This window comes from Lissotriton vulgaris, chromosome 8 (assembly GCF_964263255.1).
Source record: "Lissotriton vulgaris chromosome 8, aLisVul1.2, whole genome shotgun sequence".
NCBI classification, from domain to species: Eukaryota; Metazoa; Chordata; class Amphibia; order Caudata; family Salamandridae; genus Lissotriton; species Lissotriton vulgaris.
In genome coordinates, this window is record NC_141696.1 from 995,860,018 (window position 1) to 995,874,607 (window position 14,590).

Below are 14,590 nucleotides of genomic sequence, written 5' to 3' on the forward strand. Positions count from 1 at the left end.
TCTGGGCATGCTAACGGCGTTGCCACATGGAGGTGACTGGTCGCACCTACAGCGGTGGGAGGAGGCGGGTGTGCAGGTGGTTGGGGACCTTTACGAAAATGGAACATTACTCCCGTTCCAAGCACTGCTAGAGCGCTTTGACCTCCCGAGAGGGGGATTTTTACTTCACGCGGCAGTGAGCAGGGCAGTACAAACACACTGGGGCACGGGGCTAGAGGAACCTGCGACGGCAGCTGCATGCCAATACACCATGATGTCGGCGGGAACAATCAAGGCGGTGACGTGCCTTTACAGTAGAATGGTGCGAGAGATTCTCCCTCCTCTCACGTCACTGAAGGCCAAGTGGGAGGTGGACCTTGGTAAAGACATACCTGATACGACGTGGGCGCAGCTAGTACGCAGGGCTCGCAACAGCACGAGAAATGCTAGGTTTCACCTTATCCACTACTATATTCTGCATAGGGCGTACATGACCCCGGGGAGGATTAGGAGGTACTTTGGTACGATAGAGGCAACCTGCCCCCGTTGTCCGGAAGAGGGGGTTGAATTGGTGCATATGCTGTGGGCGTGTCCGGCCCTTCGGGAATATTGGCAGGCCATAGGTGATGTGTTGAACGAGGTGACTGACAGGACCATAGATTTTGGCCCGGCGGAGTGTCTCTTGCATTGGTTCCCTCATACCCCCAAAAACAAACTCACGAGCAAGTTTATAGATATGGGATTGATGGTGGCTAAAAGAGAGATCACTAGGCACTGGAAGGCGAGGGTGGGTCTGACTCCCAGGCGGTGGCTGCAGGAATTTCTGAAATGGGCGACCGCTGACAGCACACACAGGTATCAGCTGGCGCGCAGGACCCCTAGCCAGGGAGCGACTGAGACAGCAACTTCATGGGAAGTGATGGTACAGGCCCAATGGATAGCAAGGAGGACGAGGGGGAGGAGGTCCCCGATGCGGAAAGGGTGGAAGGGGCAAGCTGATGACCCAGGGGCAGCAGGAACACATGGTCGACAAAGAACGCACCCTAGGAGTATAGGAACGATCGCTGCCAGGGCCCTTAGACAGGTGGTGGGGGGGGGAGGTGGGGCTGGGGAGGTTACCGGTTTAGGGCAGGGGGTGGGGGTTGGGGCTCATCGCGTTGGTTAGATGAGACATAAAAAGTAGTCATGCACATACTCCTGTAACTAGCTACTCCTGCACCTTTAACATCAGGCATGGGGGAGCCACGAACTTATTGCCGCCCAACCCCCGGGTTGTGGGCACGCAGGCTGTGTATGAGGTAACGGGAACTATTTCATAACGGCTCAATGTTACTTTGATGTATATCTGTGCTTTGGCCTGATTTGGCATGACTGCAATAAAAATTATTTACAAAAAAAAATAAAAAATTATTGTGTTTCAAATTGCGAATTCGCAATTAGGGGGTGCAAATTTCCACGAGGGTGAACCTCGTGGTAATTTGCGAAAATGTATTAAAATGCTCAAAATTGCATTTTAAAACACTGTCATGTTACAGACACACATGTCCTTAGGACATGTGTGTGTGAAACATGCACTTCAAAATACATTTCAGGGGTGCAGGGGGGGGGTCCTTTGGACCCCCCCCCCCCTGCACCCATGGAATGCATTAACATTTTGCGAATCGCAAATTGAAATTCGCAAAATGCCAATGCCTTCCCATTGATTCCTTTGGGCCTTTTGGCCCATAGAAATCAATCGGAATTGCGAAATCGCAAATTAGAATTCGCATAATATTTGCGATTCGGTAAAAATTGCGAGTTTTACAGAATCGCAAATATTATGCGATTTAAATCATGCATCCCATTTTGCGATTCCTTATTTGCGATTCCCTAAAAATCGCAAATAAGGAATCGCAAAACCTTACCTTGATGCATGTGGGGGTATATATCTAAGTGCATACACTACTCCAACTATTTGACATCTGTATTCTTTTCTTAATTGACACAGTGACTGAGTTGTGGATTCAAAAGTAATTTTGCTGATTGCAACTTCGAATCCGATGTGATTGGACACCTTTTTTGATTTGATTCATTGCCTTTTTTTCTTTATTTTCATTTTCCAGATAACGGCTCTTTTTTGATTTACTTTGAAGGGACACCTCTGATCCACAACCTTTCCTCAACTACAGGCCTATTTTTACGCATAAGGCCATTATCTCCAGTAGGTTCTTCTCTGAATCCCTCAAAGCCAAAAAATTAAGTTACAAAGTCATCAATACCATAATGTTTGCCTTGCTTCCTAGAACAAAATGTGTGTAAATTATTTGCTATATGCGCATTATGGGACTCGTAGGTGTAATACATGGAAATAGCAAGCTCAAAATAATCTATGTTATTGTCTTCCACATGTCCCAGTTTTGCTGTTTCTCACAAAACATGTTTCCTTTTTGTCATTTTTAATTTAAACAATCCTAAATAACGTTTAATGCAGCCTAGTAGCAGTGGTGGCCGGTTATTTTAGCAGGGTGTGGCCGGGGATATATGCTCACATATACACTCAATTACAACCATGCATTCACTCATGCGCACACACACATTCACAACACTCACTCTCCAAAATGCACATACATGCATTCATACATACAAGCTTGCACCAAACATCAGAAACAAATCGTGCCTTCACTACAGCTTTCTGAGAATGAAGCCTCAGGGGTCCCAGGAGGGTTGGGACTGCTGCCTACCCTCATTGGCTGACCTAAGGTCAGCCAATGAGGGAAGGCAGCAGTCCCACACTTATCACAAAGTGGAGGGGTCAGTGAGATTTGCGACCCCACCCCACTCTGTGAAGAAGTGTCACTGATTGACACTTGGTCCTGGACACTTCACAACTTAAAACTGAATCTCCCTGCTCCAAGGCAATCAGTGAAACTCACCCTCATCATAAGGGGGATGGCAGAGGCAGTTTTGCCATGCTGAGGAGGTCATGGCCACGGGATTGTAAAATTCTCAGCCTGGCAAAGCTCAGCTCAGGCAGTCAGAAGTCTGCACATTAAGCACATGTCTAGCTCCTGGCTGCCTGACCTGAAAAAGAAGAGTGTCTGTCAGGCTGACCTTTGTTAAGCTTGACAGCCACTCTTTTGTCTGGGAAAAAGGTGGGGCTGTGGCGCGAATGCCACTATGAAAGGGGCCCGGTTGCCCAGAAGACCTTTAAATACTCTCCATTCTTTCAGAGATACCACAGTTTTGTGTTATGCAGACACAAAAGGTTTGTCTTTCATGCTATTGTATATTGTTGCAGACAGATGTTTATTCATGCCACCAAAATAAGTGATTAAAGTAAATAATCTGTAATCAACACAGTCTGTTATTACTGTCAAGCTATATTCCAGTCCAATTCTTCAATTTCTTTACAGTCTCCAGCACGTAAATTCCACATTGCGTTTCATGGCAGTGTTTATTGTCTAGAGATATGCATTACAGACCCTTACTGTGAACTGCAACCCACATGTAACTCCTTATACGTACTGTACATGATGATAAAAGATTCCATGTGCACATAAATGCCGACAAATTGTTTGCTGATCCTTACAGTCAGGAAGCCTTTGGCTGGCAACAGGTGTGCTAAAGAAAGGCTCTAAAACATGAGATAAGATATGATCAGGAAAGGTAAGATAAGACAGGATAAGATAAGGTAATATAAGGTAAGATAAGGTAAGATAAGATAAGATAAGATAAGATAAGATAAGATAAGATAAGATAAGATAAGATAAGATAAGAAAAGAAAAGAAAATATAACGTAACATCGCGTACCGTAAGATAGCAATGTATTGTAACGCAATGCAACATAACATATAACATATTGTAGCATATCATAGCTTAAAGGATCAGCATAGCATAGTTTGACCTAACATTGACATCATCTTAAAGCCAATGAAGTAGTCGAACATTGAGAGACTATACTTTGATACCGCAGCACCACATTTTTCAGAGTCCTTGTCCCTAATTCTTGATGGAATGTAACTCAGGTTGGCCAATTTGGCACCAGAAACATATGCTTACTTAGTATCGCTCAGGTACAATTTAATATGTGGATTGGGAAAAGAGGATAAAGGGAAGGCACCAACCACTGGTTTTTGAAGCCATTGTATTACCAGCACATATGTAAAGCACTGTTGGTAGGTGTCAAAGAAGAGTGTTTACTTAACATGGATACCCCTACTCTACGTTAAAGGTTTGGGCTGGAGAGGGACGGAGGAATTGCAGGAGGGATGGTGAACTACAGCTTGATAGAGGTGAAGGTGGAGCCACAGGGAGGAATTTGATACGGGCAGCATTAGAAGAAAGTGAAGGAAGAGTGTATGATGGCGGGGGGTGTACGATGATTACTTATAGACCTCCTAATGAGGTTGATTTTATCAGAAAACTAAGAGGCAAGTGAGTGGAAGAGTTATTGGCCGGATTTATGGTAGAGAAGGGGGAGATAAGTGTGTTGAGCAACAGTTGCAAATGTAGTCGGGGTGAGATGATGAGGTTGCAATAGCAATTTGGTGACACCAGGATCAGTGAAGTTGTAAGACCGTCAGTAGGTAAGCAGGGTCTTGTTAGTTTGAGATTTCATCATTTAGTTGAGGTGAATGCATAGCTGTGCTTGAGATCTAATATCTAGAGAGAAGTAAAGAAACCAGGTCGTTGTTAATTTAATCAACATAGTTGGGATAGAGTCTGATGGTATGATGGAGTTAGGCTTGTTAGGGGAACTGTGGTGGAAACACATTTCAGAGATACCTTCTGGTAAAGATGTAACTTTCTTGGTTGGGTTATTTCCTGGAGTAGTAAGGGCTAAGGGCTTTGTGTGTAGATGTTGAGAAATGATGCATGTGTTGTGTGTGTTTTCTTTTGGTGCTGTGGCTGTGTACAGGCGTTTATTTCTGTGTATGCATTCACTATAGTGCTGCAATTTGGAAATGTGGCATGCTCTCTGGGTGACTGCAGAAGGGCATATTGCCATGTGTGTGATATGAGTTGAATTTTGTGAGGGTCTGGTTTGTTACAGATTTTGGGAGTAGTTGTTCGTAGAGTTGGTAGATTGACAGGCCTTGAAAGGCCCAAGTCTTAGTCATTTTACGTATAGGTTATAGGTTATATAAAGGCACTTCTAACCAGCCTATCACATCTCACCTAGTTTCCTTCAAAGGAGTTCTTCATACAGCCATCAGTCTCTCTGGTTAAAAATGTAAGATGATTTCAGAACATCACACCGGTCTTTACATCCCTAGGTCGGCTTCCCTATGAACACCACTCAGCATGCAAGACTACATGCATCTCCTGCAAGGCGATTCAACTGAAGAAACCTAAATATCCATCAGAAAAACCTATGCTGTATGGAAAAATCTGGTTTCCTAGGAAGGCTGGCACTTGTTCATGCTGGTTACACGCAAATTCAGAAGCACTGCTGCCCTCAAACAACATTTTTATGGTAATGCACAAAAGAAGTGAAATGCCTTTCCGGTAAACATAAGAGTGGCCAGTACCTCAACTCAATTACTCTATCTTCATAATCTTTAGTGATCTACATCTATCTCCTGATTCCCGATGACGTTGTTACCGGTGGCAATGTAAAGTACTCACTTTCCACAAGTACAGTGTATCACTACAGCATGTTCTAAAGCACTCTCTCACTCTCTGCCCTGGTTCTTTCATTCTTCATCAAGAGCTATGAAAAAGGGAACAGGAAGGTGTCTCTTGAAATATATATTTCTAGACATCAGTGTCTTTCTTCTATGTCAGCTGACGCAACTGTCTATGTATCACTGCATAATACGCACAAATGTAATGATACTACACGAAGAACGTTAGTATTTGTTACAATATATGATTTGCATAAGAAACAAATTGGAAAGACAAATCTTAAAGACATACGAGTTTCGTTTGCTGCATTAAGTAATTTCCCGAAAAAGATGCATACCCTTTTCTTTTACACTGAATGTATGTGTTGCCAGGTACAATACCTCATAGTAATGGTGGATTAGCTGGAAGTAGGGAGATTATATTATTAAGAATCATTATATTGACTGGCTCTTATGCGACTGTCTAATTGTCTTGGCCTATTCATTTTTTCCTCTTACACCTAACTCTGGGAGTTTAATAATTTGCTGAATGCCTTATAACCCCTAATCATCCAGCCCAGTAAAGAAAGGAATATTTCTAACTCCAATAGTTTAATAAAATGAAGGTTTTAACAGCAATACCGTTTGAATAATATAAGCACGAGGCACGTTACGCACAGAAAATGCATGAAGGTTCATATTTGGACAATTACCATTAATGAAGATGATAATTAAATGTAATCTGAGCCCCTCATTAGAATACGAGTGATGCCACGGGTGAACCCACATCCCGTTTGCACGCATGCCTGCATGCATTCGGCCAGCTCAGTGGATGTGGACGCCAATCAAGGCGGGGGAGCTGTGCTAGTACTACCAAGATGGCCTCGTGTGGTGGCACATGTAGTAGAGCAGATGCTGTTGAATATTCTTGACGGACCAGCTAAGAGAGTTATCGTTGTAATTCACAGGTCTATTGAACTACAACAGGACTTTCATACCAGGAATAAATACATTGCATTGCACGGTAGATGCATTTACATAGCATTTCGTGTCCATGACCAGGTGCTGAGGCATGTACAAGGTATTATTAATAATGATTGTAAAATATTAATAACTTACGAGATAGCATGCGCATATTGGATGTAGCCATTTGCAGAAAATTACCACTGGATGAAAGTACAAATGGGTGTTATGCTGTCATTTGCTGATCACAACAGGACGTGTTTTACTAAATACAAAACAAAGCGAGGGCCCCTTTGTCGTATTTCAAAAAGACACGAGTTTAATTTTGGAGTACTTTTATCATGATATCAGTCAGCAAATGCTATCATGTTATTGTGGTGTCCTGCTGTGCAGATGGCCTAGGGCCTAGAAATGATGGTTAGACGGACACACGGGCTACGTTGATAGCTAGTAGCCAATTGGCCACGCCCAGGCTTGCCGGGCTATTTATTCACAGCTTACGTTACGTTCACGCAAGGGCTGTACCAAAGCCCCCTTATGCCTTAGGGCAACACATGTGAGGAACAGTGGGAGGGGGCGTGTGCTGCAGTGGTACACCCCACTGGCAGCAACACTACATTCCTCCTTTACCTAGGGATAAGAAGAACAGAACAGGAAAATAACACGCAAACAGTTCCAGTAGTCTATCAGGTTAGCACAGTATACTGTGAGCATTGGTTGTGAAGCGTAAACAAAAGTCCACACAAAGTCTCTGGATCAGTCTCTGCTCAAAAGGTGGCAAACACAACATTTCAAAGAGCAAATAAAAGAACAGTCTTACTTTAATCTCGGCGGGGTCAGCCATCTCGACTAGCTCAGCGCCAACACTGTGCTACAAAGTCCCGGTACCTCTGGGAGGGCTTTGGACATGGACGCAAGCTGTACTTTGTCTGGCTCCGGCTTTCTCCTGTAGCTGGGGGCGGCTCTTCCGCGCTCCTGCTGTCGTTGACGTTGGATTCTTTATCTGTACTCTCGGTGGTTGGAACAGTCGGGGTGGTGCCTTCAGCTCGAGCCGTCGCAGTGCCAGCTTCCTCCGGTCCGGGTGGCAGCATCTGGGGTGTTGGTTGCCACTCATCTTGGTCAGAGTCAGGGTCTGGTACTTGCTTGAAAAACGAGATGTTTCTTGTGACAGTCTCTCCACCCCTGACAGCTGTGATCATGGTTCCTTTGATCTCTGTTACGGTCCATGGGTGTAGTTCAAATGGCAGGCGGAACTTTCCTCCAGGGTGGCGGCCTTTCACTAGAACCTTGTCCCCTACTTGTATCGGGCTGTCCGACGCTCGCCTCCGTCTGGACGCCTCCTGGTTGGTTCTTGTGCGTTGCTCCATGGACCTGTTCTTCGGGTTTGGGGCGAGCTCCCATGCCGGGTGGTGTGGGATGGTGTCTGCCATGACTCGGTTGAATGAGAGTCGGCTCGGAGAAATTCCTGTGGTGCAATGTGGTGTCAAGCGGTATTCCCGGAGGAACTGGTAGATGGCCAACTCCAGGCACTGGCCGTCAGCAATGGCAATCTGTATGGTTTTATTTAGTGTCCTCATCAGTCTCTCGACCTCTCCATTGGCTTGAGGCCTTCTTGGTGTGATTCGTCTGTGTTTCACGTTTTGACTCTGGAGATAGTCTGTAAACTCGCTGCCGTTGAAGGGCGGGCCGTTGTCTGTGCGGACTTCTTGCATGAGCCCATGAGTGGCAATTATCTTCTCAAACTTTGGTATCACTTCCGAGGCTGCTGTTGACGATACGATTTCCACCTCTGGATAGCGGGAGAAATCGTCTACCACGACCAGCATGTACTTGCCTCCAGGGAGGCTGCCAAAGTCTGCACTCACCCGTACCCACGGGGATGTCGGGCCTTCTTCGGTTGCCACGGGCGCCGGAGGGTTGGGGAGGCTTGTTGCCAGGCACACGGGACATCTGTGGACCACATCCTCGACTGCTCTGTCTAGCCCGGGGAACCATACTTTGCTCCGGAGTCTACTCTTGGATTTGACGATCCCTTGGTGCGATCCATGCGCGAGCAGGGCGGCTTGATGGGTCAGGCTGCTGGGCAGTACCAGGCGGGGGCCTCTCAGGAGGCATCCTTCGGCGGAGACTGATAGCTCATGTCGGATCAGATATAGGGCTTTCAGGATGGCTTGGGCGTCGGAGGTGCGGAAGGACGCAGGGCTCTGGAGCGCCTTCCAGTCTCCGCACTCGACGGCCTGGATCGCGATCTGGAGGCAGTCGTCGTCCTTGGTGGCTCTGGACACTTCCTCCAGGGACATGGGACGAGGTTTTGACCTCTCGATGATCAGCCGAACGTATTCCTCAGTGGCAGCTGCCTCGGCGGCTTCCGCGTCCGTGACGGGGCGAGCGTGTCTGGATAAGTAATCAGCAGGATTGCGTGTGCCGGGCCGGTATTCCACGGAGAATTGGAACTCTTGCAGCTGCAACACCCATTTTTCTATCCTCGGGGGTGGGCGGGAGGAAGAGCCTTGGAAAAGCGGTATGAGGGGTTTGTGGTCAGTGATGACTGTAAAAGGGTGGCCATAAAGGTAGATGTGGAAATGGCGGCACCCCCACAGAATGGCAATCGCCTCCCGCTCAATCTGCGAGTAGCGTTGTTCCGTTGGTGTGAGAGTGCGGCTAGCGTAGGCAATGGGGGCCCATTCTCCACATGACTGCCGTTGCGACAGGACGGCACCCAGACCGGTGGGGCTGGCATCCACTAGCAGTTGCGACTCATTCTGTGGGTTGAAGTACGCCAGCGTCGTGTCGGCTGACAGGGCTGCCTTTGTGTTGTCGAAGGATATTTGTTGCTCCGGGCCCCATTTCCAGGTGGTGTTCGCTTTGGTGAGGTCGCGGAGTGGTCCTGTCAGGTCGGACAAATCCCTTATGAAACGCCCGCAGTATGTCACCATGCCTAGGAAGCTGCGGACTGCTGTTATGGAGGTGGGCGCCGGCGCGTTGTGGATGTCTCGCACTTTGTCTGGGTCAGGCCCCACTCCTTGGTCGGAGAACTTGTATCCAAAAAAGCTTATGTCCTTTCGCAGGAATTCGCATTTGGCCTTGTGGAGCGTCAGACCTCTCTCTTGTAGACGGTTGAACACGGCCTGGAGCCGTCTGAGGTGTTCTTCCAGGGTCGGGGTATGCACCAGGATGTCGTCGCTCACGTTCAGGACTCCGTCAAGGCCTTGGAGGACGGTGTGGATGATGTTCTGAAACACCTCGGCGGCGCTGGAGATGCCGAAGTTGAGCCTCGTGTACCTCCACAGGCCCGCATGTGTGGAAAAAGTTGTGATGGGGCGCGAGTCCGGGTGCAGCGGGATCTGATGGTACCCTGACCGCAGATCCATCTTGGAGAACCATTTGGAACCAGCGAGCTCCCCGATGATGTCATCGATGGTTGGCGTCAGATGACGTTCCCGTTTGATGGCCAGGTTGGGGAGGCGCATGTCCACGCATATCCTCACTGCGTCAGGTTGCTTTGGTTTCTTGGCTACGACGATAGGGGATACCCACGGAGTGGGTCCCGTCACCCTCTCGATGATTCCGGCTTGCTCCAGCATTTTAAGTTCGGCTTCCACTTTGGGCCGGAGGTGGAAGGCAATCCGCCTGTGTCGGAGTGCTACAGGGGCCACTGACTGGTCGATGTGAAGTCGGACGGGAGGGCCTCGTAGACATCCAATACCTTCAAACAGCGAGGAGTGGTCTGCGACCAGGTGATCTAGGCCTTGTGCTTGTACTGTTAGGGCAAAATGGATGAGCCCCAGTTCACGTGCAGTCTTGCAGCCGAGGAGGAACCCTGACCCTTCCTGGGATACATAGATCTTTGTCTGCAGCTGTGTGGAGTTGTGAGACACGGTTGTTCGGAACACACCGCAGAGGCGCAAAGGGCGTCGGGTCCCATAGGCAAATACTTGCACTCTGGTGGGGTGAAGCATGGGGGCATCCTCTAGGCACTGGTACACGCTGGCTGCCATTAGATTTATCGTTGCGCCGGTGTCGATGAGGGCTCTGACCGCTTGGCTGTGGACCTGGACGGTGCACATGGGCTCATTGGACGACGTGGCTGCCAGGGTGTTGAGCATGCGCACTACGTGGACTGACGCGGCGTCCTCCTCGTCATCGTCCATGTCGCTGCTGTTAGAAGTGTTCGGTAGTGGTGCTACCTGGCGCGCCTTCCGGGGTGGGGCGCCTTGCTTCTTTCGCTGTGACGACAGACAGACGCTTGCAAAGTGGTTGGCCTTCCCGCATGCCTGCAGATTTTCCCTTGGGCCGGGCAGGCTCCTTTGTGTGGGGTGGCCCCTCCGCACCACAGGCAGGATCGGTCGCGGGAAGGTGGGTGAGGCTGGTCCTTTTTCTGGGGCCTCGTCCGGTTGTCTGAGCGCTGTGACTTGACTGCGCACACTGGTTCAGTCTTGATCTTGACTGCTGGGCCTGGCTCCATGTGGGCGGCGCGCGCCTTGGAGAGTTCTTTAGAGCGACCTAACGCGAGGATGTCGCGCATGGGCATGGCGTCTGTTTCCAACACTCTCTCTCTCAGCTTCAGCGATGAACACCCTTGGATGAATTGCGCGCGAATTTCGTCATCCGCGTCCGGGAGTCTGCATGTGCTGGCTAGCTTCTTCAAACGCGCGTAGAATACATCTACTGATTCCTCCGGGAGCTGGCGAGCTTGACGGAGCAGGAATCGTTCATAGTCCGCGCTAGTGAAAGGCTCGAAATACCTCGTGATGGCGTCTCGCAGGGTGGAGTAGGTGTGCGGCGGGTCTCCCTCCGGGATGTCTTTAGAGATGTCATGAATTGCTTCCCCTCCTAGGTGTAGCAGCATGGCGCGACGTCGCGCCACAGCAATGTCCGCTGCGATGAAATAATTCTCCAGGCGCTCAACCCATTTGCGCCATCGTGTAGCTTGTGAGGGAGGAGTCCCTGTGACGGAGAAGGGCTCCAGAGGAGGCACATTGGCCATGGTGGCTGGAGCAGGGCACCGTGGGTCGTCTGGGCACTTCCAGTGGGCTGGGGGAAATGCTGTGAGGCGTCCACAAGGTCCAGGTGCGTGGGACTCTGTGCAGCAGGTCGTCTAGGCTGACTTGGCAGGCAGGGGGGGCTGAGCGGTAGCCGCAGGAGTGTGAAAATAGAGGGCTGACACTTTGTGGGCGCACGCAGGCACCTTTCCGCCTGAAGCGTGAGGGAAAACAGGGTCCGCGGGGCCGAGGACACGCTAGATGCGTGAGGATCCGTCGGAGGCGCGTAAAGCGCATGCGCGGGAACACCGGGGGTGTCGCGCTGGGCCGGCGTCTGCAAAGGGCGCGAAGGCTAACGCGTCGGGGCCGCAGACGCCAATGGAGTACACCGCTGCCCGTACCTTTGGTGACCCCTCGGTCACGTCGATGTTGGAGGTGGCAGGGAGCACGGCTCCGGAGGCAGGCAGGAGCCGGGCGGGACCGCCGAAGGGCAGCGCGGGTCGCCGTATGCTTGCAGGCGGAGCCGCCACTGCTGCGGAGCGAACCTGGTGAGTCCGGCGGTGTGCCGCGAGCGAAGCTGCTCGGGGTTGGGCTGGTGTGCAGCGGGGGCGCCAAAACACGGCGCGCTGGTGATGGGCACGCGGTGGGGCCGGTGAGACCACCGCCTCGTCGCCAATGTGGTGTCCTGCTGTGCAGATGGCCTAGGGCCTAGAAATGATGGTTAGACGGACACACGGGCTACGTTGATAGCTAGTAGCCAACTGGCCACGCCCAGGCTTGCCGGGCTATTTATTCACAGCTTACGTTACGTTCACGCAAGGGCTGTACCAAAGCCCCCTTACGCCTTAGGGCAACACATGTGAGGAACAGTGGGAGGGGGCGTGTGCTGCAGTGGTACACCCCACTGGCAGCAACACTACAGTTATGAGTCCTCAGGTATACAATAACATTCTTATCACAACCATTAGTAATTCATATACCTTTATTTTATATGAAAAAAGTATTTAAAAAAATATAACATCGAAGGACTAAAATACATTTACATAATGCTGTTCACCAGACACACTCACACTATCATAAACTACATAAACACACATTTCCTATGAACAGTCTGTTTTTCTATATCAAAGAGCAGTATGTGATTCTATCATCATCAGTATCATCGGGGCAGGCCTTTAGTGTGTTCGAGCTGAACCCATGCCCAGGACGCAGACCTATAGAGGGGTGTAGGACCTGCTTGCTACAGCCTTATTCTAACTCGGCTACAAAGAAAAGTGTATTTAAACACTAGTTGTGGAAGCTGTCTGTATTATGACTAAATTTCCTCTCCTGAATCTCCTTACTTGTGCCCCCCACACTTCCTTCTTACCCCTCCCATTTACTTCAATGCACAAACAGTTAAAAAGAACGAATGGGAATTGGAGCTAAAAACGGTTTTGCCCAGGGCCCTCTCTGAGCATATATGATGCACAGCACAGCTGACGCTGTCTTCTTCAACTCATTGTTTAAAAGTGCATGTGTTGCTCCTTGCATCACAGACTCACGTCTATGAGGTGCAGGAACCCACTTTTTGCAATCCTGTGCCAGCAGTAGACTGTGGCACAAAGTTACAAGGGGAAATTGTGTGCGATGCACAGAGTTGCAATATATTCTTTATGCAGTAGAACCATATATACGTTCTTTGCATTTCCACCAGAAAGATACCTTTAAGAAAAGATTACTTGCTTGCCTATATTTTTCTGCGTGTCATTAAGATAGGCAACACATAGTGGAATCGTATAATAGAACACTTTGACAATATATGTTAAATGATTGGAATAGAAAATCCACTGTATATAGAAGTGCGAGACGCACATTTTAGGTCAGTGATACTTAAAGTACGGCCGGGGGCTGCATGCGCTCCCTTGGTGATCAGCAGGACTAGTCTGCTGTTTACTAAGAGTGGGCAGAGTTGGCGGAGTAGCAGTACGCGGAATTTCAAAGAGTTGCCTAAAAACTCAGTGGAATTCCGCTGCTCTGCCCTAGCCGGAGCCTATGGTTAGCAGGCTAGTTGCTGGAACGCTTAAAAAGAAAGAGCAACCGCGACATGCAGCGGGCCGCCATGTGCAGCGGTCGCGCACCGCAGGCACGCCAGAGGCAAGCCGGTCTGCGCCCGGCTGGGACCAGGGGCCATAGACCCTGACCATTTGTCCGCAGGTAAACGTGTATATGACTCCGAAGTTTTACCCTTCTTTAGAGGTATTGTATGGTAAAATTGCTCTCATTCCATATGACTATTCGAGGATATTAACATCTGCCCATACTGCTCTTTTAGATTTACACCATGTCTTGAAGCTTAATCGCTGGAGAAGAGCCATGTATGCCACAAAATGTTCCTCTTGAATTGAAGATCTTTACCAAAGCACGCAACATAAATGTCCATTCTCCTAGAGGGTGAGTGCCCGAACGCTCTATTCTTAACCGAAACCTGGCTTACCAGTGAGTCAGACCAAATCCTCACACAAAATCTTGCCTCCCGCTACCTCATCCAAAGACTAGACCGCAAAAGCGCTAAAGGGGGCGGGATCACTATTATATACAAAGATAGGTTCAGATTACGTATCACACCCGACCCGTTACCAAATTGTGAGAACATGGCCTTCTCAATTCGTTTTTCACCGATTCACACATTCTTAGGACTACTGATTTATCGTCCCCCAGGAACACCAGGACAATTTCTTAAGGCAATCAGCTGCACTGTTGCCAATTTAGCTAGTTCTCCCTCCAGTGTTTTACCGTTATGGGAGATCTCAATCTGCACCTAGATGACCCCAACAACTCTGTTGTCTATGAGTTAAGGGAAAACCTCTCAGCACTCCCGTTCTATCAAAAAGTGTCAGGAAGTATTCATATTAAAGGCTATCTCCTGGACCCGATCTTTACCAACAATAAGGAACTTTCAGTAGGGGCACCAACGCAACTTCCATGGTCAGACCACTATTTGATCCCGCTGTCATGGGTCACCACGGGGCCACCAACTCCATCTAAGAAGATTGTTCGTTAGGATCGGCCATGGTTCAAACTTCCCCTCAAACAGTGGAT